At 41.8% G+C, this 27296-nt stretch overlaps 1 long non-coding RNA gene across 4 annotated transcripts; it reads left to right on the forward strand.

The window, feature by feature from the left end:
- The first annotated feature begins 10353 nt into the window (after nucleotides 1-10353).
- Nucleotides 10354-26633, forward strand: LOC103000812 (uncharacterized). 4 transcript variants are annotated; one of them, XR_009009839.1, is made up of 6 exons: nucleotides 10354-10414; nucleotides 10524-10626; nucleotides 11485-11640; nucleotides 18948-21517; nucleotides 24252-24426; nucleotides 25774-26633. It is a non-coding gene; the product is annotated as an uncharacterized LOC103000812 (long non-coding RNA). The 4 variants fall into 4 exon arrangements; XR_009009840.1 differs by having other exon boundaries at nucleotides 10374-10626; nucleotides 18948-19896; nucleotides 20608-21517; XR_009009838.1 differs by having other exon boundaries at nucleotides 10374-10626.
- The last annotated feature ends 663 nt before the right edge of the window (nucleotides 26634-27296 follow it).

The raw sequence follows: 27296 nt of genomic DNA on the forward strand, positions 1-27296 counted from the left end.
AGTGTTGGAGGGTCTCAGGCAGAGGCAGGGGGTGGCTGTGGCTCACCGTGAGGACAAGGACACTGGCAGCAGAGGTTGTGGGAAGTGCTTCTTGGCGTGAGACCTCCCAGAGTCTGTCATTAGCCCCACAAGAGCCCAGGTAGGCTCCAGTGTTGGGGTGCCTCAGGCAAAACAACCAACAGGGAGGGAACCCAGCCCCACCCATCAGCAGTCAAGCAGATTAAAGTTTTACTGAGCTCTGCCCACCAGAGCAACAGCCAGCTCTACCCACCACCAGTCCCTCCCATCAGGAAACTTGCACAAGCCTCTTAGATAGCCTCATCCACCAGAGGGCAGACAGCAGAAGCAAGAAGAACTACAATCCTGCAGCCTGTGGAACAAAAACCACATTCACAGAAAGATAGAGAAGATGAAAAGGCAGAGGGCTATGTACCAGATGAAGGAACAAGATAAAACTCCAGGAAAACAACTAAATGAAGTGGAGATAGGCAACCTTCCAGAAAAAGAATTCAGAATAATGATAGTGAAGATGATCCAGGACCTCGGAAAAAGAATGGAGGCAAAGATCGACAGGATGCAAGAAATGTTTAACAAAGACCTAGAAGAATTAAAGAACAAACAAACAGAGATGAACAATACAATAACTGAAATGAAAACTACACTAGAAGGAATCAATAGCAGAATAACTGAGGCAGAAGAAGGGATCAGTGACCTGGAAGACAGAATGGTGGAATTCACTGCTATGGAACAGAATAAAGAAAAAAGAATGAAAAGAAATGAAGACAGGCTAAGAGCCCTCTGGGACAACATTAAATGCAACAACATTCACATTATAGGAGTCCCAGAAGGAGAAGACAGAGAGAAAGGACCTGAGAAAATATTTGAAGAGATTATAGTCGAAAACTTCCCTAACATGGGAAAGGAAATAGTCACCCAAGTCCAGGGAGCGCAGCGAGTCCCATACAGGATAAACCCAAGAAGAAACACGCCGAGACACATAGTAATCAAATTGGGAAAAATTAAAGACAAAGAAAAATTATTGAAAGCAGCAAGGGAAAAATGACAAACAACATACAAGGGAACTCCCATAAGGTTAACAGCTGATTTCTCAGCAGAAACTCTACAAGCCAGAAGGGAGTGGCATGATATACTTAAAGTGATGAAAGGGAAGAACCTACAACCAAGATTACTCTACCCGGCAAGGATCTCATTCAGATTTAATGGAGAAATCAAAAGCTTTACAGACAAGCAAAAGCTAAGAGAATTCAGCACTACCAAACCAGCTCTACAACAAATGTTAAAGGATCTTCTCTAAGTGGGAAACACAAGAGAAGAAAAGGACCTACAAAAACAAACCCAAAACAATTAAGAAAATGGTCATAGGGACATACATATCGATAATTACCTTAAACGTGAATGGATTCAATGCTCCAACCAAAAGACACAGGCTTGCTGAATGGATACAAAAACAAGACCCATATATATGCTGTCTACAAGAGACCCACTTCAGACCTAGGGACACATAGAGACTGAAAGTGAGGGGATGGAAAAAGATATTCCATGCAAATGGAAATCAAAAGAAAGCTGGAATAGCAATACTCGTATCAGATAAAATAGACTTTAAAATAAAGAATGTTACAAGAGACAAGGAAGGACACTACATAATGATCAAGGGATCAATCCAAGAAGAAGATATAACAATTATAAATATATTTGCACCCAACATAGGAGCACCTCTATACATAAGGCAACTGCTAACAGCTATAAAAGAGGAAATCGACAATAATACAATAAGAGTGGGGGACTTTAACACCTCACTTACACCAATGAACAGAGCATCCAAAATGAAAATAAATAAGGAAACAGAAGCTTTAAATGACACAAAAGACCAGATAGTTTTAATTGATATTTATAGAACATTCCATTCAAAAACAGCAGATAACACTTTCTTCTCAAGTGCACATGGAACATTCTCCAGGATAGATCACATCTTGGGTCACAAATCAAGCCTCAGTAAATTTAAGAAAATTGAAATCATATCAAGCATCTTTTCTGACCACAATGCAATGAGATTAGAAATCAATTACAGGAAAAAAACGTAAAAAACACAAACACATGGAGGCTAAACAATATGTTACTAAATAAGCAAGAGATCACTGAAGAAATCAAAAAGGAAATCAAAAAATACCTAGAGATGAATGACAATGAAAACATGAAGATCCAAAACCTATGGGATGCAGCAAAAGCGGTTCTAAGAGGGAAGTTTATAGCTATACAAGCCTACCTCAAGAAACAAGAAAAATCTCAAGTAAACAATCTAACCTTACACCTAAAGGAACTAGAGAAAGAAGAACAAACAAAATCCAAAGTTAGCAGAAGGAAAGAAATCATAAAGATCAGAGCAGAAATACATGAAATAGAAACAAAGAAAACAATAGCAAAGATCAATAAAACTAAAAGCTGGTTCTTTGAGAAGATAAACAAAATTGATAAACCATTAGCCAGACTCATCAAGAAAAAGAGGGAGAGGACTCAAATCAATAAAATTAGAAATGAAAAGGAGAAGTTACAACAGACATCGCAGAAATACAAAGCATCCTAAGAGACTACTACAAGCAACTCTATGCCAATAAAATGGAAAACCTGGAAGAAATGGACAAATTCTTAGAAAGGTATAACCTTCCAAGACTGAACCAGGAAGAAATAGAAAATATGAACAGACCAATCACAAGTAATGAAATTGAAACTGTGATTTAAAATCTTCCAACAAACAAAAGTCCAGGAACAGATGGCTTCACAGGTGAATTCTATCAAACATTCAGTGAAGAGCTAACACCCATCCTTCTCAAACTCTTCCAAAAAATTGCAGAGGAAGGAACACTCCCAAACTCATTCTATGAGGCCACCATCAGCCTTATACCAAAACCAGACAAAGATACTACAAAAAAAAGAAAATTACAGACCAATATCACTGATGAATATAAATGCAAAAATCCTCAACAAAATATTAGCAAACAGAATCCAACAACACATTAAAAGGATCATACACCATGATCAAGTGGGATTTATCCCAGGGATGCAAGGATTCTTCAATATATGCAAATCAATCAATGTGATACACCATATTAACAAACTGAAGAATAAAAACCATATGATCATCTCAGTAGATGCAGAAAAAGCTTTTGACAAAATTCAGCACCTATTTATGATAAAAACTCTCCAGAAAGTGGGCAAAGAGGGAACCTATCTCAACATAATAAAGGCCATATACGACAAACCCACAGCAAACATCATTCTCAATGGTGAAAAACTGAAAGCATTTCCTCCAAGATCAGGAACGAGGCAAGGATGTCCACTCTCACCACTATTATTCAACATAGTTCTGGAAGTCCTAGCCACGGCAATCAGAGAAGAAAAAGAAATAAAAGGAATACAAATTGGAAAAGAAGAAGTAAAACTGTCACTGTTTGCGGATGACATGATACTATACATAGAGAATCCTAAAGATGCCACCAGAAAACTACTGGAGCTAATCAATGAATTTGGTAAAGTTGTAGCATACAAAATTAATGCACAGAAATCTCTTTCATTCCTATACACTAATGATGAAAAATCTGAAAGAGAAATTAAGGAAACACTCCCATTTACCATTGCAACAAAAAGAATAAAATACCTAGGAATAAACCTACCTAAGGAGACAAAAGACCTGTATGCAGAAAACTATAAGACACTGATGAAAGAAATTAAAGATGATACCAACAGATGGAGAGATATACCATGTTCTTGGATTGGAAGAATCAATATTATGAAAATGATTCTAGTACCCAAAGCAATCTACAGATTCAATGCAATCCCTATCAAATTACCAATGGTATTTTTTACAGAACTAAAACAAAAAATCTTAAAATTTGCATGGAGACACAAAATACCCTGGATAGCCAAAGCAGTCTTGGGGGGAAAAAACGGCGCTGGAGGAATCAGACTCCCTGACTTCAGACTATACTACAAAGCTACAGTAATCAAGACAGTATGGTACTGGCACAAAAACAGAAACATAGATCAATGGAACAAGATAGAAAGCCCAGAGATAAACCCACATACCTATGGTCAACTAATCTATGACAAAGGAGGCAAGGATATACAATGGAGAAAAGACAGTCTCTTCAATAAGTGGTGCTGGGAAAACTGGACAGCTACATGTATAAGAATGAAATTAGAACACTCCCTAACACCATACACAAAAATAAACTCAAAATGGATTCAAGACCTAAATGTAAGACTGGACACTATAAAACTCTTAGAGGAAAACATTGGAAGAACACTCTTTGACATAAATCACAACAAGATCTTTTTTGATCTACCTCCTAGAGTAATGGAAATAAAAACAAAAATAAACAAATGGGACCTAATGAAACTTCAAAGCTTTTGCACAGCAAAGGAAACCATAAACAAGATGAAGAGACAAACCTCAGAATAGGAGAAAATATTTGCAAACGAATCAACAGACAAAGGATTTATCTCCAAAATATATAAATAGCTCATGCAGCTCAATATTAAAAAAACAAACAACCCAATCCAAAAATAGGCAGAAGACCTAAACAGGCATTTCTCCAAAGAAGACATACAGATGGCCAAGAAGCACATGAAAAGCTGCTCACCATCACTAATTATTAGAGATATGCAAATCAAAACTACAATGAGGTATCACCTCACACCAGTTAGAATGGGCATCATCAGAAAATCTACAAACAACAAATGCTGGAGAGGATGTGGAGAACAGGGAACCCTCTTGCACTGTTGGTGGGAATGTAAATTGATACAGCCACTATGGAGAACAGTATGGAGGTTTCTTAAAAAACTAAAAATAGAATTACCATATGATCCAGCAATCCCACTACTGGGCATATACCCAGAGAAAACCATAATTCAAAAAGACACATGTGGGCTTCCCTGGTGGCGCAGTGGTTGAGAATCTGCCTGCTAATGCAGGGGACACGGGTTCGAGCCCTGGTCTGGGAAGATCCCACATGCCGCGGAGCAACTAGGCCCGTGAGCCACAATTACTGAGCCTGCACGTCTGGAGCCTGTGCTCCGCAATAAGAGAGGCCGCGATAGTGAGAGGCCCGCGCAGCGCGATGAAGAGTGGCCCCCACTTGCCACAACTAGAGAAAAGCCCTCGCACAGAAACGAAGACCCAAAACAGCCATAAATAAATAAATAAATAAATAAAAATTAAAAAAAAAAAAGACTAGAATAACTAGAATCAGAGATAGCAAAATATGCATCATCTTAAAAAAAAAAAAAAAAAAAAAAAAAAAAGACACATGCACCCCAATGTTCATTGCAGCACTATTTACAATAGCCAGGTCATGGAAGCAACCTAAATGCCCATTGACAGACGAATGGATAAAGAAGATGTGGTACATATTTACAATGGAATATTACTCAGCCATAAAAAGAAACGAAATTGAGTCATTTGTTGAGACGTGGATGGATCTGGAGACTGTCATACAGAGTGAAGTAAGTCAGAAAGAGAAAAACAAATATCGTATATTAACGCATATATGTGGAACCTAGAAATATGGTACAGATGAGCCAGTTTGCAGGGCAGAAATTGAGACACAGATGTAGAGAACAAATGTATGGACACTAAGGGGGAAAGTGGCGGGGGGGTGGGGGGGTGGTGTGATGAATTGGGCGATTGGGATTGACATGTATACACTGATGTGTATAAAATTGATGACTAATAAGAACCTGCTGTATAAAAAAAATAAATAAAATAAAATTAAAAAAAAAAAGAAAAACACTTTTATTGAGGATGCTCTGTATGTACTGATACAAAAAATGTCTCTATGATACACTGTCAAGTGGAAAAAGCAATGGAAGAAAACCGGAAATATATCTAAGAAGGAGAAAATGTAAATCTATTTTGATATGGAAATGCATGAAATATCTCTGGAGGACAAGCAATAAACTGGTAATAATGACTACCCAGGGCAGGCAAATTGAAGGAATAGGAATTGAGGAGATGAAGAACAGGGGAAAGAGGGAGCCTTTCCATTGTATACTGTTTTTTAACTTTTTGATCTTTAACCCTGTGAAATGATTGCCCACCTGAAAAATTTTTTTTAAATTTTAAGTTATACCTCTTTATTTTGGTGTAAAATTAAAATATAATAATTTTCAATATTTTGGGAAATAATGAAAATACAGAAAACAATACCCCCAAATCCCATCTCTCCAGAGATAAAACATTTTGATGTACATACAGTGGAATCTTATCACATATTTTGAACTTGCACACTTACATGCCAACCTGAGAGCCTACTTGCCAGTCTTTTAATCCTCACAATAGTAAATCCACTAACCTATAGTAAGATTATAGAGGCTCAAATAAAATAAAAAGGAGTAAACCTTGTGGATAAGCAGGGACACTTGAAAACTCCCCATTCATCTCTAGGTAGTCAATGATTATTTCAGAGATAGAATGGTTTCGGTGCCTAGATATGTGAATATAGCCTTTCCTTTTTCCTTCTTGCAGTCTAGCACTATACTATGCAGAAGAATTTCTCTCAAAGTGGCAAGCCTGAATCAAGTATTATCTTCACTACAATTCAATCTTTTTATACTTCTTTTACCCAAAATGGGATTATATTCATAGGTGTAAAGAAGTTGTTCTTTTTTACCCTGATATTATGACCATTTTCTCATTTTGTCAAATTTCTTCCACAACATGATTTGTAATGGTTGTACAGATTTACATTGTATTAATATATAGTATGAATTATTATATTCTATGATTTAAATTATTTTACCATTTCCCTTTTTAGGGACAATTAGTTTTTTCAAAGTTCCATCATCATAAACAACATTGCAACAAACATCCAGTAACTAACCCTGTGTACATATCCATTCCTTAGAATAAATTCCCAGAAGTGGAATTGCTGGGTCAGATGTATCAAAATATTAAAGAATTTTCATAAGTATGAGTGATATGCCTTCCAAAAACCTAATTAACTCTTAATGGGAAAGAAAATAAAAAGTACTTAGGGGAAATGACAAAGGATGCTTTACTAATTTGATCTGTGTAAATCCCCAAATCTCAAACTGCAAAATTTTGCTCATGTAACATGTCAAAAATTCAAAAAGAAGTTGACAAGCCTTAACATCAAATCACAGCTCTTACATGAATGCTGCAAAGAAAATCTTTGAGGCCTCAAAGAGAGATCTCTATGATAAACTCTTCTAGGAATGACACATCACTGAGAGATGACAGACTTAAGTTCTCAAAATCTTCCAACTTACTGCCATTAAAAAACTTCAGCATTAATGTTAGTTATTGTAATATTCAAAATTATAGCATTTTATCATCACATCCCTTTCTTTTTTTAAATAAATTTATTTATTTTATTTTTGGCTGCATTAGGTCTTCATTGCTGCGTGCCGGCTTTCTCTAGTTGCAGCAAGTGGGGGCTACTATTCGTTGCGGTGCGCGGGCTTCTCATTGCAGTGGCTTCTCTTGTTGCAGAGCACAGGCTCTAGGCACGTGGGCTTCAGTAGTTGTGGCTCGCGGGCTCTAGAGTGCAGGCTCAGTAGTTGTGGTGCATGGGCTTAGTTGCTCCATCATGTGGGATCCTCCCAGACCAGGGATGGAACCCGTGTCCCCTGCATTGGCAGGCGGATTCTTAACCACTGCACCACCAGGGAAGTCCCAACATCCCTTTCTTTAAGGAGAAAATGCTGTAATAGTCTCTGCTGGTGCTGACGTTTCAATGGAGAAAAATAACATTTTTTAATAAGCCCCCAGTCTCCCAAATTGCATATTCAACACTATTAACACCATTCCAAATTTGGAACCTGGGTATTTAGCTGTGGGTGCAACAGGCCTAAGTAAATTAGGAAAAAAGTAATCTTTCAAAATTGATGATTCAAACAATATACATTATTTTTTCTGTATTTGGCAAAATTTCTTTAACGAAAATAGTGGTATTACCATAAAATAATAAAGCTTAAAACTTATTACTTAAGAAACAAGTGTCACTGTTGCATTCTGATGACTACAACTGACATCAAAAATTATTTTTGGGTGAGATACAGCATAGTATACAATTCTAGAAATCATAATGAACATAATGTAACTTTTTTCAAAAAGAGCAATCCCCAACAAATTCTTTAAACCATTCTATTCTCATAGATCAGTACTAAATAAGTTTTCCTGGCCACCACAAAATGTCCCCAGAAGCCAAAGGTAAAGGTTCACTACACTTATAGCTCCCTTAACTCCCCTCCCTAAAATACACTTAAAGTTCAGATAAGAAGTCACTCTGAATCCGAACAACTATGGGCGACCAAACACAATCCAAGTACTTTAAGCATATGCAAAAAAAAAAGATTTACAGAAAAGATAAATTAAGGGTTCTTTTTGATTTTACAAGAGAATCCACAGAAGCTTTCACAATTTTAAAGGGTGTTTAAAGGGCTTACACCTTTCCTAATTACTGAATAAAAGAGAGAGGTATTTCTATTTTCCAACTCCCTAATAGGAACAAAAATTTCAGTATTCGACAATCTCCAACATGCCCTCATTTTTAAAAATCCACAATCTGAATCTCGGAAGGAGGCAGTCTAAATTCCAGCACCTTTTTCTCAAGCCAGCAATCCCTTTTCCTCATCCTTACGGGCTAAGAAATAAGCATTCCTTTTTGATTCAAACTAACCCACGGGGGCTTTGAAAAGGGCAAAGCCGACTGAAACAATGCCACCAGAACTTGGACCCGGAAACCAGCGCCGAGAAGCATGACACGCGTTCTGCAAAATGTGTTTCATTCTCTTCACTCCCGGCCCCCATCAACTCGCAACAAAAGCCACAGAGATTGGGAGAGGGCAGTACAGTACTGGTATTGGATTGTCAGAGCAATTCACTTAATTGCTGTAAGGGCCGGAGACAGACTCAGGCCACAAAGGTGAAAAGAAAGAGCCGATGCTGCTACGAAGTGCCCCCCAGACTGAGACTTGAGCAGTGTCGTAACAGGTGTGCAGCTCGGCTTCCTGGGGACTCTTGGAACACGCAGACCGCTGCGATCAACAGCCGGGCGGCCGTCCGCTCCTGGGGGACAGACCCGAGTCCGCGGCCGAGGGGGGCTGCGAGGCGTGGCCGATTTCCCTCCGCTATCCAGTGGGAGCCGGGAGGGGGCGCACGCTCTTTTTACCCCATTCCAAAATCTGGAGCCTGGGTATGCGGTTGCGGGTGAAAACAAGCCTAAGCAAACTGGGGGGGAAATCCCTCAAAAATGATGGCTCCAAAAAAAAAAAAAAGATTGATGACTCAAAACGGTACGCAGGGTTTCTTTCTTTTATTTTTCTGTACTTTGAGACGCATGGTTTCTTTCCTTTGTTGTTTTGTACTTTGAGAAATTCCTTTAATGAAAGAAACGTATTACTCTAAAAAAAGAAAGCTCAAAACGTGTTACTTAGAAAACAAAAGTGTCAGTGTTGCCTTTAAACGACTACCTTGATATCAAACACTATTTTTGGCTGAAATACAGCATATTATGCAATTCTACGGTGTAAATTTTTAAAAGAGAAATCTTTAGAAAGAGCTTGAGTTCATCCGAGCTATTTCATTGACTTAAAGCGAAACTTAGGCTCTCTGGCGACCCCTCCTCACCCCACCCCGACTCCAATACCCCGCAGTGCAACGATTATTTACATAATCGGAATCTCCTAAGACCCGCCCGGGCAGCGCCGCGTCCACGGAGCCTGTCCAGATGCGAGAAGAGTTACTGGGACAGCGAAGTCGAGTGACAAGTGCCCGTGAGGCGTTCCACTGCTAGCCGACCGGCTGGGCGCCTCCGCAAACACAACTTGCTTAGCGCTAAAGACGAGACGACTGGAGAGTGACAGTCACCGGGTGGAGTGGGGTGCGGGGTCCAAACCCCGCGACGCGACAATGCCTTGGCTCGGACCCTGCCGGCCCGCCCGCCCCTGCCTACCCACCCACTGCCAATTGAGCCGGAGCACAGAAAGGGGCGGGGAGCCCAGGAAGCGCTCACCGCTTCAGCGAGTCCGCAACCGGCGGCGCCGCGGCAGTCGCGGAGACGTAGCTCGGCGCCGCGGCCCCAGCTGCCGCCCGGGTTGTAGCCCCGGCAGGAACGCGGTGCCGGGGCATTGCCGGAGGCGCTCCTGCAGCATCCGCGCAGCTCTCCGCGCTCCGCGCACACCGCCCCTTCGGCCCCAGGGCGCAGGGAACGGCGCGGCGGGGCCGCTCACCCCCGAGGGCGGCCAATGGGCGCGGAGCGCAGGAACCCAGGGGCGGGGCGGAGCGGACCAGGCTTCCCAGCGACGCCGCGGGCTCCGAGGTCCTCCCCCGCCGACCAAGAGGCGCCCGGGTCTCCACTTGACCCGGCGTGGAATAGTGGGTTTCAGATCTGTGAATGTCTAAGAAGTGCGGGACACGTTTCTGATCTTGCGGGGTCTCTTTCTTTCCCTTTTTAGACAAACATTTCTTCGTGTGCTGTTTATAGAACACCTATCGAGGCCCAGCTCCAGTGCTTGCGGACGCATGACAATGGGAAACAGCCCCTACTTTAGAGGGTCTCCCAGACAGTCGGGTGCAGAAGGAAACAGGTAACTAGGGGAGCCCGCATGGGGTGCATTCCAATATCAAAAGTCATGTTTTGCAATGGAGGAGAGGAGAGCATGGAGGAGATTTAGGCCAGGTGAGAGCTAAAGGGCATGATACCCTGGAATTCTAGTGGCCATGATTCACAGTGGAGAACAGTCCACGCATCATTTTCTTTTTCTTTATTCCTTAAAGACGACTAGATAGCATATGTGACAGTTAATTTTTCAATAGCGTCAAAAATATATGATATGCAATGAAAGGAAATTTCCATCATCCACTGCCCCTGGTTTTCTTACCTCTGAGGCTACCACTGTTAACAAATTTCCTGCATATCTTTTCAGAGAGACTCTGTGATATATATATATATATATATATATATATATATATATATATATATATATATATATATATATATACTCATTACTCTTCCCTCAGTCTCCTCTCTCCCTCTCTCTCTCTCTCTCACACACACACATACACACTGTACTCTACACAGTTTTGCCACCTTGCTTTTTCTTCACTTACCACTATATCTTGGACAACTTTCATTGTTTTTAATGATTGCACAGTATTCCATCAAATTGTTGTTTCAATTATGCTCCTACAGCAATTTATCAGGGCACCTGTTTCACCACATCTCTTTGTACAGTATTTATCAAACTTAATTTTTTGAAATTTCCTTTCTGTAAACATTCTGTTTGTATCCTTTGCCCATTTTTCTATTCAATAATGTTAGTCTTTTTTCTTAATTGTTGGAAATATATATATTTGGAGATAGGGCCTTTAGAGAGGTAACTAAGGTGACATGAGGTCATGAGGGTGGGGACCTAACCTACTATGCCTGGTGTCCTTGTAAAAAGAGGAGGAGACACCAGGGATATGCATGTACACAGAAAAGGTCATGTGAGGACACAGCAAGAATGTGACCATTTCCAAGCCAAGGAGAGAGACTACAGGATAAACCAAACCTGCTGATACCTTGTTCTGGGACTTCCAGCCTCCAGAACTGTGAGAAAGTAAGTTTCTGTTGTTTCAGCCACCCTGTCTGTGATATTTTGTTTTGGCAGCCCTAGTAAACTAATACAGCAAGAATGCGGAGAAACTAGAACCCTTTTATTTATTTATTTTTTTAATTTATTATTTTTTTTACACATACTGGATTTGATTTTTTTTTTTTGGGGGGGGGCTGCGTTAGGTCTTCGTTGCTGTGCGCGGGCTTTCTCTAGTTGTGGTGAGCGGGGGCTACTCTTCGCAGCGGTGCACAAGCTTCTCATTGCGGTGGCTTCTCCTGTTGCAGAGCATGGGCTCTAGGCGCACGGGCTACAGTAGTCTTGGTACGTGGGCTCAGTAGTTGTGGCTTACGGGTTTTAGAGCACAGGCTCAGTAGTTGTGGCGCATGGGCTTAGTTGCTCCGCAGCATGTGGGATCTTCCCAGACCAGGGCTTGAACCTGTGTCCCCTGCATTGGCAGGCGGATTCTTAACCACTGTACCACCAGGGAAGTTCCCTAGAACCCTTTTACACTGCTGGTGGGAATGTAAAATGGTGCATCCACTTTGGAAAACAGTCAAAGAGTTAAACATAGAGTTACCAGCAATTGCACTCCTACATATATACTCCCAAATAAATGTACGCACAACAACTTGTACATGAATGTTTATAGCAACATTATTCTTAGTAGACAAAAAGTAGAGACAACCCACATGCCTGTCAATTGGTGAATGGATAAAGAAATATGATATATTCATGTAATGGAATATTATTCTTCAATAAATGAAGGAGTAATACATGCTACAACATGGAAACACCTTGAGAACATTATGTTAAGTGAAAGAAGCCAGTCACTAAGGACCACATATTATATGATTCCATTTATATGAAATATCCAAAAATAGGCAAATCTATAGAAACAGAAAGATTAATGGTTGCCCAGGGCTGGAGGTGGATGAAGGGATTGGGGGTAATGACCAGAGGTACAGGGTTTCTTTGTGGGGTAATGACATGTTCTAAAATTTATTGTGGTGATGGTTTCATAGTTCTATTTGAATATACTAAAATTCATTGAATTATATACTTTGAATGGATGAATTATACAGTATGTGAATTATATCTCAAAAAAAGTGTTAAAAACAGAACCAATACACAGACTTCACTAAACAAGAGGTCACAGTATGTGACCAAATATTTCATACATGAAGAAACTCAGAGAAGTTAATCTTGGGGAAATGATTAACCTTACTGCAAGGCTAATTGAAAATACAAAGGAGAATATTGGCAGAGCTAAGAAAAATGGCTAACTCCTAAACTGATAAAATTATTTACTAGGACAACTGTCTTTGAAAGTACTGAGGCAAAACACAAGACCTATGAAATTATTCATATTTGTTCCATAATCCGCATTTGGGGATACCTCAAAATAATCCAAATGAGAAAAATCAATTTTCACTAAATGTTTATAGCAATACTATTCATGATGCAAAACAAAATAAAACTGGAAATAACTCAAATACATGATAATTGGAAGGGTGTTTAGTAAAGTAGCAAACATGGACTGCATTAATGAATGGGAAAAAGTACATCCAAAATAATGAGAAAGTAGAATACAAATTAGTTTCTAAACTCTAATGACTGTACATAAATACATGTACACTGTTGAGTATAAAGAGGAGGAAATTTAGTAATAAATGGGACCAGAATTCTTCTTAGGAAAAAAAAAACAACTGTGTTTGGGAAAATATCCTCATAAGCTGTTTCTGGTATAAGGTGAGACTCTGAAAACATGGGTATGAGCAGAAGCCCTAGCAACACAAGAAAAGCTGCTCTGCCTGGAAACACGGGGGGAATTTATTTTTGCTCCTGTGAGAGAGCGAGAGAGGAGGGAGAAGAGATGGGCCAAGCAAGGGAGGGATGGGAGAGAGGATTTGAGAGGAGGAAAAGTCTGGGTTGCTGCATTGACTAAAGGTTGGTGGGAAGTCTCTGGTGACTGGGTGGGAAATGGGACTTTTAAAGGAGTAGGAGTGTCTAATATATAAATTTTAAGTTGTTTTCTCAAATCTGAAAACCTCTCTAAAGCTCTGTGTGAGTGGAGTTTTGTAGAAACTGAGGAAGAGACTGAAGTTGAGGCAGTTGGAATAGTGAAAGGACAGCACCGTTGGATACAGGGGCTCAGGGCCAGGGAAGATAGAAGAAAGTGAGTCTCTCAGAAATTATCGGTAATCTTGGGAATAGCTCTACATGCCCAGATTGGATGTTCGGGAAGACCTTATTTAGATTACAGAGGGAAGGGAAGCTCTACCTGACATGTGCCTTACATAAGGATGAGAAGATAACATGAAGTAAATGTAGATGTTTTACGTTTAGGAGAGGCTTAAATGTATGAATTTAAAAAGAAAAAATTCTCGTCTGTTCTAACAATATTGATCCCCATCCACTGACTAAAACAGAACGAATGGATCATGGCTAAGCCCCTGCCACAGCAAAATCCAGTGGAAGTGATGTTCAGGTACACTGTGGATAATGGCTGGAGGGAATGGAAATGAATAGGTAAGATGGAAAAATTAACATCCATTCTCTCTTGGCAGCAGGGCTGGAAGGAATGTAGTTGGGCTGTCCAATTTTAGAAAAATTGTTCTGAGTGTTTGTTGAAGTGTTATTAGAGCAAAAATGTGAACAAATGTTCAAGAACTGGTCTGTGAGAAAAGTTCACAGAGAAAAGAATTAATATTGTAAATGACTCTCAGTGGGCACATCAAAGTTCTTAATTGCCCAACTTCAGAATTCATCGTTTCCACTGACTTAGCCAGAGGAGGGTTACTAACCAGCCCAAACTGACAGATAGATGGCAGGTCTGTGGCACAAGGCCTAGAGGTGATTTTGCCAAGGTTATAGAGCAAGCCAGAGGGTGAGCTGAAAATAGAACTGTACCTCACGCTCCCATGCAGGCTATATGATAACTTGTGTACTGTCAGCAAAGAGTTAAGGAATGAATGTCCTGGAGAGGTTAGCATAGTTTTATGGCTAAAGGAGTCTTGCTCAGCAATTGCAAATGTAACTTGACAATGGTGAATGACCTACCTAATCCTATAAACAGTAACAACCTGAGCACTTAAGCAAAAGTTGCAGAAAAAAAAAATATTTTCTCTCTGACGACTGCAGAATTTTTTAAATGCACAGCTCCACTATCAGGAAGCCGCTACTTGTACAATGCTTAAACTGCAGAGACCGTCACCTTTGGTCCTCCTCCTCTCAGGACTAAGCTTCCAAATAACGACTCTCAACACTGTAATACCGGCAAGCTTACAGAATCTCGCAGAAGTGTGTAAACGTTTTCATAAGCGTAGGATTTTCTGGAGACAGATAACTTTCTGTAAGTTTCCTTGCTGAATTAACAGAACTGGAAATTAAAATGGGACAGTCAGATAGTTAGAGCTCCAGGGCTTAGCCATTAAATTTATGTCTCTAGGTACTCAGGCCATGGAGGAATTGCTCAGCTAGCTGCTATGCTCATATTTTTAGGCAAACAACAAAAGCTAGTACCACTGGTTAGGTGACTGTTCTCTAGGGTAGATTCTTATATTGCACTGATCTAGTCAACAGAATAACTTCAAAAATTTATATTTCAGGAGTGTTGTTAATCCCACTCCCACTTTTCAGAAAGAGTTCTTTGTGATGATTGCTGTGTAAAGTGGGTTAATACTTTCGGTCCAGCTCTAAGTGCAGATGTCACAAACAGTCCCAGACTATGGATTTCTTGACTGCTAGTTTCTTCCCCTTCATATAAGAGGCTGCACTATTACTGCTTCTACTCAGTTCTTCAGTTGTGCCTTCTACAAGACCCTGACCAGAAGAAACATAAAATCGAAGTGTACAGTAGAAGAAAGGAAGTGATAGGTCCAGCAACTATTTCTCCGAGAGCTCTCACTTAACTGGTAAGCGTGGCGGAAGCCAATCCCCTTTCAATAGCATAGCATCATATTTGAAAGCATCTTACAGAGGCTCCATGAAAAGCAGGAACGATGGAACTACATGGATAAAATATATATCAAAATATCCACCAAAAAAATCAGGGTTATTAGAAATGTTACCTTTTGCAGGCAATATTTTATTAATATGTTAATAACTCAGTTATTGTGAGGTGAAGAAATAATCCAAACATTCAGATTTGCATGAAGTTTTTTGCTCCTTCAGCCTCTTTTAGCATAAATATTTTGGCTGCTACCGTTTTTTCCCCTTTTAAGCAGCACAGTGACATAGGTTAGGACATTTCTGAGTTAAATACATATAAATACACAGGTTAAGTACATTTGGGGTGGGAAGTAGATCTAGCTTAATTCAGAATGCCTTTTGAGCATTCTTAGCCATTCTGTCTAAATTCTGGCAATATTCAGGATTTGCCTCTGTTCACCAAAACATAGGCTATGTTTCACAAAGAAGGTAAAAAATGTGAGAAACTCCAAGGGGTCAGCAGTGTGTCTGGGATGTTCCTCTGCTCATTTCCACTCCTCCCTTCCCACTTGGACCCATGCTCTGTTTTACAGTCCTGTTTTATTTTGAACCCTGGTCCAGCAATTTCTGTCTGCACAGTTCCAACATATGGACTATTTTAACTGATTCATGTATTCATCCATCCATCTATTCACCAACAGTTTTGTCACTTTAAGGAACATAAGCATTCCCTGCCCTTAATAAGGCTTCAGTTGAATAAGGGAGATAGCCAAGTGACAAGGTAAGAATATATGAAATGAACCGAACAAGCTCCCCCCTGCTGCAGCAGGGGCCCCAGTAAAGCCTTGCCTGAATTTCTTGTCTGGCCTCCGGTCAATTTCTATTGATTGGGGAAGGTCAAGAACCCTGGTCGGTATCAGATTTATGGCGCCTAATGTGGGGCTGTTGTCACCTTTTGGGGAGAGGATCTGGGCATCTCCAGGACCACTGAATGCAGCTTCCCCAAGGGTGACAAGTGGCAACCTGAACCTCTTGTTTCAGCATCACCGCATTTGGTAAGTCTGCCTTCCTGGCCCCTGGGGGCCTCAGTACCCTCATTCAGGCAATGCTTTTCCCCTCCCCTTTGTCCTTTTCCCTCTCCTGATATCTCTCTGCTTCTCCTCTCTCGATCCTCTCCTACTTCTGTCCTCTCCTTCCGGGAGAGTGGACATCGGGCAGCTACCGCATCACTCCTCTCAGCTTGTGAGACCATGCTCCCTCTGGCCAGCAATGGCTCACCTTGATGGGTGACAAGCAGAGGTGGGAGAGGCTCGCCTCATACCATGCAGACCCTGGTCCAGCAGTCTCTCCCTGATAGGAGATTTATGAGAGTGATAGAGGTTTAAACCTCATATCTTGTAGTGGCTGGAAGTCCTATCATCCCAGTAGCCTCACCTTTATTTTCCTGCTGTCTCTTTCTCTTTTACAGTCTCATCTGTCCCTCCTCCCTTTACCTCTCCCTTGATCCTTTTTTAAAAAATTTTTATTTATTTTTTATTTTTATTTTTGGCTGCGTTGGGTCTTCGTTGCTATGCGCGGGCTTTCTCTGGTTGAGAAAGAACCAGGGCTACTGGTAGAAGGGCTACTCTTCGTTGCGGTGCGCGGGCTTCTCATTGCAGTGGCTTCTCTTGTTGCAGAGCACGGGCTCTAGGCACGCGGGCTTCAGTAGTTATGGCATGTGGGCTCAGTAGTTGTGGCTCACGAGCTCTAGAGCACAGGCTCAGCAGTTGTGGCACACGGGCTTAGTTGCTCCGCGGCCTGTGGGATCTTCCAGGACCAGGGCTCGAACCCGTGTCCCCTGCATTGGCAGGCAGATTCTTAACCACTGAGCCACCAGGGAAGCCCTCCCTTGATCCTTATACCTGCACTGCCATCCCCTTTATCCTGAAAACTTCTTGTTTGTGTCTTTAAGTTTTTGTCATTGGTATCTTTGTTTTACGTAGTTTTGTCTGTCCACCTGCTTCTGCAAGTCTCTGTCGAAATTGTGGGCATGGTGGAGTATTTAAACCTTGAAATATAAATGCAGCCCACACTGCCTGAAACTCCAACCTTGGGTTACTTGGTGGGATTTTAAAGAACAAACAAAAAAAGACAGGAGCTTGCATTTTTCCCTCCTCTGCTTTTGCAATGTAACTATTGTGCCTGGGTTGGAAGAGCTTGCATCTCTCTCCTCTGCCTTTGCAGTGTAACTATTCTGCCTGGGCTCTCAGGAACTACCTGATTCATCTGTAGTCCCCCAGACTGAAGAAGAAAAAACAGAGCCATTTTAAATTCAAGCAGGAAAACTATGAGGTCTCTGGTTCTGTCTGTCTTCATATAAAAATTAACTTGTAAATGAGCTGTATTTAATTTGCTTAAAGGAAATCAAGCACTTATATACATTCTCAGAAATATAAAAGAGGCTCACCAGAATACATTTCGGGTTCATGTGATCTGGAAAATACTCAATATTGAATTAATATCTGGTATTAAAGCTAACTTAAGCTTGTGGGTTTAATTAATACAGACCTGTCTTTAGAGCCATCAACATTAAGTATAATACTTTTATTGTACCTAGGGTTACTGAAGTCAGTAAGTGCATATTGTTTTTGTTATGAAATTTGTCAACAGGGAAAATTACCTGATATTATTAACTTATTAAGTAAATGTAACTGGGATAAGAACTTTTTGGTAAACTCTATAGGAATAATTATGTTTTGGAAATGTCCATCTAAAACAATCCCTCCAAATTTTGGTAACTTTAAATTAAGTTAAATGATAGGAAGTCATTGAATATCCAGACCATTTCAAATAAGATAAAATGTTGAGAACTTTAATTGCTAAACAGGTCTAAATTTACCTACTTTTGTCTTCTTGTGAGAGGGAAACTAAAGCTCTTTGGTGCCACCTTGAGATGTTCTCTACCAATCTATAGAATGCTAACGAAAAAGACAGTTCATGGTTGCTTAAGGAAAGTCGGATGTGTCAGAAAAGAAGGTATGAGGAATGGAAATATATTTTCTTGAAAGGAAAAAAAAGGTGATTTTGTCCTAAAGCTGGCTGTTTCTAAATGGAAAGAATGAGGGATAAAGTATGGCTACAGAAAGGTGCAGAAGGTTCGCAGAAAAGGAACGTTGAGAAAAGAATTTTGTATGTGGTCAGGATTTTCTAAGGTTGGATTAAATTTAATTAGGTAAATGGATTTTATTAAAAGTAGGCTGATGCAAGACTGGATTTGGTTTCTCTCTCTTATAAGAGAACAAAGTTTTCCTGGAATGCCGCTTTTGATATCAGATTGTGTGAGTTTCTGTGCCTTTAAGTGATCTGTTTTTATTTTTGAAATCTTTTTTTTTTCACCTTAGCTCAAGGAATAATTGCTTCACAGCGACTTATGATTCTATCTGACCAGGTGTTTTAAAACTTTTTGAGATTTTTGACAGACTTCCCAAATATCAAATTCCAATTGAAATTCTTTTGACTTCCAGTTAAATTTGGGGTGCTTCAAGGGGCCCCTGGAATATCCCAAAGAGAGATCCTAACCTAATTGGGTTCATTTGGTATGTTAAATTATATGGGAAACATTGTCCAAACTCACTGTTGCCTGTGTGAGATGGAATCATCAGGCTCTCCCCAATTTTATCACAGCCACCAAAAAGATAAGGGAAAGGGTTTTGGGTTCTTCTTCTGTCTAGTTTCTCAACTTGCTCTATGTCCAAAAAATCCCCTGTGGGAATACTCCCACCTCTAGGCCCTCAGGTCCTGACCCCCGTGGCATTTTCCATTGCAGCCAACTCCAATTCCTCCAGGAGTTCCTTTTTGCACCTCTAGGACCCTCTTCACTCCAGGCCTTGGCAGCCTATACCTTGTTACAGACTACCTATTGGGCTGGCCACTTCCAAGCAGCCCATATCCAAGCAGCACACATCCTAGGCTTTGTAGATGTTCAGTCTCGAGGAATACACCCCAACACAGGGAAAACTGTTACAGGACACAAGCTTTATAGACAACAGATCCCCCTCAAGGAGAGCCCTGGCAATGCACTAGCACTGGTTCAAATGCCCCCTATCAGGGACCCCTTGCACGAGGGCCTGATGACAAGAGACATCTGATTCAGCAGTGGGAGAGTAGAGGATGCTCAAAAATCCCATTAGGTAAGAAGGGAATTCGGAGGACACTTTGACCCCCTTCCAACAAAAGCCTCCTGGTAAAACGTCTCTGAGATGCCAGACTTCACTTCTAGGAGCGCTCTTGGTTGCAGGTTACTCAACACGGGAGGAACCTCTTCTAAGCCAGGAGAAACACCTCTGGAATGTATCCTTAAAAATTGAAATTTTAAAAATAGATGGGCTGAAAAGGGAAAAACTTAAACTCTACTGTCACACTGCCTGGCCTGTATATAAGTTGGGGGATGGAGAAGAATGGCCTGAAAATGGGCCTCTAAATTACAATACCATCTTGCAATTGGATCTTTACTGTCACAGATGGGAAAATGGACTGAGGCTCATTATGTCTAAGCCTTCATGGTCCTTTACCAAAACCCAGCTCTAAGCAGCTCCTGTAATCAAAAGCCTGGGGAATCAGAAAGCACTCTTGACATTTTAGATGATCTCCTTCTAACCTTCCCCAGTTCTCAGGGGGGCAAACCAAGTTTCCCCTGCTTCTCTAGAGCTACCTGCTTCTCCAGAGCCTCCTACTTCCCCAGAGGCACCTACTTCTCCAGATCCCTCTGACGGCTCCCAAACTCCGCCTCCCTGTGTCCCTTTATACCCTCTGTTACCCCAGGGAGGAGAGACTAGTCCCACCAGGGTAACTTGTAATGGAACATCCTATCACCCAGGATCGGGAAAATTATGCCCTCTTAGGGAAGTGGCAAATGGTGATGAGACAATCGGAGTACATGTGCCCTTCTCTTTAACTGACTTAGCCCAATGCAAAAAGAGAGTGGGCAGGTTTTCTGAAGACCCCAGTAAGTTTGTTGAAGGGTTTGAGGCCCTAACTCTGGCCTTTGATTTAACTTGGAAGGATGTCCAAATAGTCCTATCTACTTGCTGTACCCCTGAGGAAAAACAGAGAATTTGGGCAGCAGCCCAGGGGCACGGTGACCAGCTTGCCAGGGACCAATCCGAACATTTTGTTATGGGTGGAGATGCAGTCCCAAATCAGAAGCCCTGTTGGAATTATAATTCCTGAGAGGGAACAGAAGTCAGGAAGCACATGATCCAATGTGTATTAGAAGGGATGAGAAAGTGTATCAGAAAGCCAGTTAACTATGAAAAGCTTAAAGGAGTGACCCAAGAAGAAAAAGAAAATCCAACCCTCTTTCAGGGGCAGCTTGTGAAGGCTTTTAGAAAATTTACTAACATTGATCCATCCACTCGCAAGGATCAATCCTTGCTGGGACAACATTTTATCAGCCAGTCCACCCTTGATATTAGGCGGAAACTCCAAAAGTTACAATTAGGCTTCCAAACCCCAATGCACCAACTCCTAGAGGACCTTTGGGGTATTTAATAATCGAGATCAAGCTGAGGAAGAAGAGAGAACCCGACGTAAAAACAGGAAGGCCAGCGCTCAAGCTAAACTGATGGCCATAGCTGTCAGCCATGTCTTGCAACCTCAGGACGACCCAAGGGGGCCAAGGAAGTTTAACCATCCGCCTGGAGGTAAAACAGCAAGGGGGAATGCTTCACATGTAAGTCAACCGGCCACTGGGCCCAAAAGTGCCAAAAGGAACCCCCTGGTCCATGCCCAGTCTGCAAACAAAAAGGTCATTGAAAGTGGGATTGTCCTCAGTCCTGAAGAGGAAGGGGGGCTCCCACTCCCGAGACAGCATGCTGGACGACTGAGGCAGCCCAGGGATTCTGACGGCTCCCCACAACGAGATGTCTATCTCCATCGAGGAGCCCCGGGTGGTCCTTGAGAAAGGTGGCAGGTAAGAAAACCAGTTTTTTAATTGATATGGGAGCCACTTACTCTGTCCTGATCTCTCACACTGGGCCTGTTTCCTCCAAAAGTTGTACTGTGACTGGTGTTGATGGAAAGCCTTCCACCCGTTTCTTCACTGGCTCACTTGTCAATTTGAACAGCATTTGATCTCACATGGCTTTTTAGTTGTGCCTGAGTGTCCTACCCCACTACTGGGAGAGATCTTCTGGGCTGCCTCGGAGCCATATTATGATTAGGAGGTCCTGAGCAGCCCTTTTTCTTGATTCTGACTAAGACAAATCAGCTGGAAGAACAAGGTCCTATTAACAGCCATATTCTACACTCAGTAAACCCTGCAGTTTGGGACAAAGGAATCCCTGGGAAGGTTATAAACATCCAACCTGTAAAAATTAGCCTTAAGCCAGAAGTCGCTTATCCTAACAAGAGACAGTACCCCATAAAGTTGGAAGCAAAAAAAGGTTTGCAACCCCTCATGGATAAATTCTTAAAACATGGCCTCCCAGTGCCCTGTCCGTCTCAATGCAATACCCCTATTCTGCCCGTTGTTAAGCCAAATGGGGAATATCGAATGATACAAGACCTTAGAGCAGTAAATGAGGCTGTGGTCCCTATACATCCCCTTGTGGCCAATCTTTATATTAGTCCAGATTCCTGGAGATGCCAAATGGTTTACTGTGCTTGATCTCAAGGATGCCTTCTTTTGCATCCCAGTTCATCCCTCATCTCAGTATCTGTTTGCCTTGGAGTGGACTAACGCCCACACAGGCCAAATGCAACAATATACCTGGACAGTATTGCCTCAGAGGTTTCGAGATAGTCCACACTTGTTCGCCCAGGCCCTAGGAAAAGAACTAAGGGAAATACACCTGAAAGAAGGGGCCATTCTGTAGTACGTAGATGATATATTAACATGTAGCCCCTCCATGGAGCCTCAGATCAAAATACCACTGAAGTCCTTAATTTCCTTGAGACCCGGCGTTACAGGGTCTCCCAAGTAAAGGCACAAATCTCAAAACAACAGGTTAAATATCTGGGATATATTATAAGCCCTGGAAGTCGACAGTTATCTCCAGATAGAAAACAAGCTATATTAGGCCTCAGCACCCCAAAGACAAAAAAACATCTTTGTACTTTCTTAGGTGTGGCAGGATTTTGCAGAATTTGGATTCCAGAATTCGGACTAATGGCTAAGCCTCTATATGAAGCCACTAAAGACCCAGATATAAAACCATTACTTTGGATTGGGGAACAAGAAAAACCTTTTAATAATATCAAACAGGCCCTCACCAGAGCTCCTGCTCTGGGTGTCCCCAGTTTAAAAAAAGCCATTTATCTTGTACATAGCTGAAAAATAGGAGACAGCCCGAGGGGTCCTTGTACAACAGCTAGGAGAAGCTCCTCAACATATAGGCTATTTTGCCAAACAACTAGATTCTGTGGCCCGAGGTTGGCCTGGCTGCCTCCAGGTGGGAACTGCCACTGTTTTATTAGTGGAAGAAGCTAACAAGCTTACCTTTGGACAGCCGCTGGAAGTCCAGACCCCTCATCAAGTACAAGGGACTCTGGAGATTAAAGGCCACCACTGGCTAACTGGAGGCCACCCTACTAGGTACCAGGCTTCACTCCTTGACTCCCCAGAACTAACATTCAAAACTTGCCACACCCTCAACCCAGCTATACTAATGCCGGCGGAAAAGCCCAGAGCTAATACATTCCTGCCTTGAAACCCTTGACCATGTTTATGCCGTAGGCCTGATCTAACAGACCAGGCCATAGAAAACCCTGAGGAAGAATGGTTTACTGATGGCATACTGTTATAGAAGCAAAACCTTTGCCACCTAACACTTCAGCCCAGAGGGCTGAGCTAATAGCCCTAACTCGAGCCTTAACCTTAGGGAAAAGAAAATATAAACATACGTACAGACTGGAAATATGCCTTCCTTGTTTTACATGCTCATGCAGCTATCTGGAAAGAAAAAGGACTTTTAAATCCAAAAAAGTCCCCTGTAAAATATGGGGCTAAGAGTTTACATCCCATAGAAGCGGCTCAAAAACCAAAACTAGTAGCAGTCATTTACTACCACGGACATCAAAAGGAAAATTCTCAAATTACCCAAGGGAACAACAGGGCAGATCGGGAGGTAAAGAAAGCAGCCCTTATGCCCATACCAAGTAGAAACCAACATTGAGAAAATTCGACGGCAAGCCACTTGGCTTCAGCAGACAAGTAACCACCAATTCTTGCTATTCAATATGGGCAGGGAAATTGAAAACTCGCTCTCTAGTTTGTTCTCTTGGATACCACAAGGTGTAAAAAACTTTCTGGCAGGAGGTTTTCATTTTCTTCTAACCCTTTTCTTTTCAGTCATACTGAGTTATGCCATATTTCACCTAGTACTCTGCTGTCTTTCCTACTGTTGTAAACCTGTGAGTAAGACTTTTCGGTCCAAGAAGGAGACCTGGGACCAACAGGTCCAGACCGTCCATTCTAAAAATTGAGAAACATGCGAAACTTTAGCCCCGAGGTTAACAAAAATATACACCAAGCAGAATGGCTTTTTGGCAGGGGCAACGTCGCCCCCTGTCTGGTCAACAGTTAAGGAAGCCCTCCCAAAGTTACCCTGGTTGCTTCCCTTTCTAGGCCCTTTAATAGCTATTGTTGTTCTTCTCCTTTTTAGCCCCTGTTTGTTTAACCTTTTGATTAAGTTCATGTCTTTTAGACTCCAACAGTTTGAAGTAAGGCTCATGATGGCTCAAGGAGTTCAACCCAGGTCCCTACAGGTCCTTGGAACAGTCAGCAAGGGACTTCTACACCTCCAGGGTACGCTAGGATCTGTGGCCCCTGTCCAGCAGGAAGAAGTTTCAGAAGAGACCTTCAGCCTTTACCCCTTAAGAGTAAGTGTGATGGGAATAAGTGTGACGCAGACCTACTAGAGAATGGACTTGAGGATATGGGGAGGGGGAAGGGTAAGCTGTGACAAAGTGAGAGAGTGGCATGGACATATATACACTACCAAACGTAAAATATATAGCTAGTGGGAAGCAGCCGCATAGCACAGGGAGATCAGCTCGGTGCTTGGTGACCACCTAGAGGGGTGGGATAGGGAGGGTGGGAGGGAGGGAGACGCAAGGGGGAAGAGATATGGGAACATATGTATATGTATAACTGATTCACTTTGTTATAAAGCAGAAACTAACACACCACTGTAAAGCAATTATACTCCAATAAAGATGTTAAAAAAAAAAAAAAGAGTAAGTGTGTAGGGACTTCCCTGGTGGTCCAGTGGTTAAGATTCCATGCTCCCAATGCAGGGGGCCCGGGTTCGATCCCTGGTCAGGGAGCTAGATCACCCATGCCGCAACGAAGACCCGGTGCAGCCAAATAATAAATAAATCAATAGATAAATAAATAAATAAATGTTTTTTTAAAAAAGAATAAGCGTGTAGAGCCTCTCAGCAGGGAGTGAGACAGGCTGGGACCCAGGACCCTTTGCTGCAGTGCTGCAATGCTTGCACGTGCTGTCCTCCAGCAACAGAATACAAAGAAACTGTATGGGACTAAAAACAACTGCATGCATGTGCAGTTGGAGCAAATTCTGGACAAAAGATACAAAGAGATCAAAAACCCAACTACCGCTTTTGAAGAGCCAGGAGAAAAAGTAGGGTGCTCGGCTTGCCCCCTGCACACAACACCACCTAAGAGGTGGGCAAAACACCTAAGCCACCCCTCCGGCCTGACTCCTGGACACACCCCTACCCTCACCCCATGTAAGGAATAAGCTCACCCCCCCACCCCACCCCCGCCTCAGGGAGCGAGCAAGCAAGGGAACCTGTTGTTTGTTCTCGCTCCCCGCTGCTGCAGCAGGGGCCCCAATAAAGACTTGCATGAAAAGAAGAAAAAAAAAGAATATGTGAAATAAGTGCTAGAGGTAAGCTGTGGGGTCAGAAAGACTTAAGTTCACATCCAGCTCTGCCATTTACTAACTGAGTGACCTTGATTATTGTTATTGAACCTCACTGAGTTTCAGGTGCATTATCTGGGAAAATGAGTGAGGCAGCTATCTTTGAAGATGGCCCTCAATGACCCTGCTATTCATGCCCCTGTGTATCTGCTTCTCTTGAATGAAGGCTGGACCTAGTGACTTGCTTCTAACAAATAGAATACTGCAAATTTTTTTTCCATGATGGGGATTCAAAAAACAGACTTTCATCTTACTGGACTTTTCTCTATTGCCTCCTTAGCTTACATGCTTTAATGAAGCCAAGCTTCCATGTCAGTGAGCCCCACGTGGCAGAGAACTAAGGGAGGCCTCCAGCCAAAAGCCAGTGAGGAACTAAATCCAGCCAACAACCATGTGAGTCAGCCTGGAAGCAAATCATTTCCCTCTTGAGGCTTGTGATGACCGTAGCCCCATTCGATACATTGACTGCAGCCTGTGAAGCAGAGGACTCAGTTAAGCCAGCCCAGACTCCTGACCCACAGAAACTATGAGACAATAAATAAGAAAGAGACTGGGACACAAAAAAAAAAAAAAAGAAAGAAAGAGACTGGGGAAGGAGCATAAGCACCCTTGATTCTGGGCAGCTTCTGAGAAGGGCAGCTGAGGACCTATATCACCTTAAGCCCGTGAAATTTGGGTTATAGATGTCTTAAAGGACGAGCAGAGTTCTGACAGGCAAAGAAAAGGAAACAGACATTCTAAACTGAGAGAACAGCACAAGGAAAAATTCAGAGCTCTGAACATAAATCATTTCTTTAGGGGAAGGCAAGTTGTCTTGTGTGACAGGACAGGAGTACAAACTAGTTAATACTTCCTACTCTGATTCTGATTTAGTCCCTAGAGCAATGATTCTCAAACTTTTTGTGTCAGTTTCCCTTTACACTCAAAAATTATTGGTGACCTTGGGGACTTCCCCAGCAGTCCAGTGGTTAAGACTCCAGCTTCCACTGCAGGGGGTGCGAGTTCGATCCCTGGTCGGGGAACTAAGATCCTGCATGCCGCACGGCGCGGCTAAAAAAAAAAAAAAAATTATTGGTGACCTCAAAGAACTTTTGTCTATGTGGATGACATCTTTTGAATATTTACTGTATTAGAAATTTAAATGGATAAATTTTTAAATGTTTAGTTTGAAATTATCTAAAATAACAATAAAAATATGTTAACATAAGTAGCATATTTGTATGAAAATTGTATTTTCCACTACACGACAAAAATAAGTGAGAAGAGTGGCATTCTTTTTTATTTTTGAATATCTTTTTAATGTCTGGCTTAATAGATGACAGCTGGGTTTTCATATTTGTTTCTGCATCCATCTGTTACAATATCACACATCACATTGCCTCTGGAAAACTGTGAGAGAATGAGAGTGAAAAAGGCAAACCATGTTTTTGTATTATGGAAATAGTTTTGATCTCCCAGACTCTTTGAAAGAGTTTGAGGGACCCACAGAGGTCCCTGGACCACACTTTGAAAATCACTACCCTAGAGCTTTTCCTGAGAGAAAAAGCCAGAATTTACAAATATAGGAACGATGATGATAATAGTAATATTACTGATAGCTAACATTTATTGGGTGCTTACTATGTGCTATTCTAAGCACTCACAAAAACCTAAGAAGTGGTTACAATGATACTTTCCAGATATGGAAACTAAGGGCAAAGAAGTTAAGTAACTGGCCCAAGTTTACATAGCTAGTAAATGGTGGTGAAGCTGGGATACAAATGCAGGCAGCCCTGGCTCCAAAGCCTATCCTAACCACTGCAC

Source organism: Balaenoptera acutorostrata, chromosome 12 (genome assembly GCF_949987535.1).
Source record: "Balaenoptera acutorostrata chromosome 12, mBalAcu1.1, whole genome shotgun sequence".
Taxonomy (NCBI): Eukaryota; Metazoa; Chordata; class Mammalia; order Artiodactyla; family Balaenopteridae; genus Balaenoptera; species Balaenoptera acutorostrata.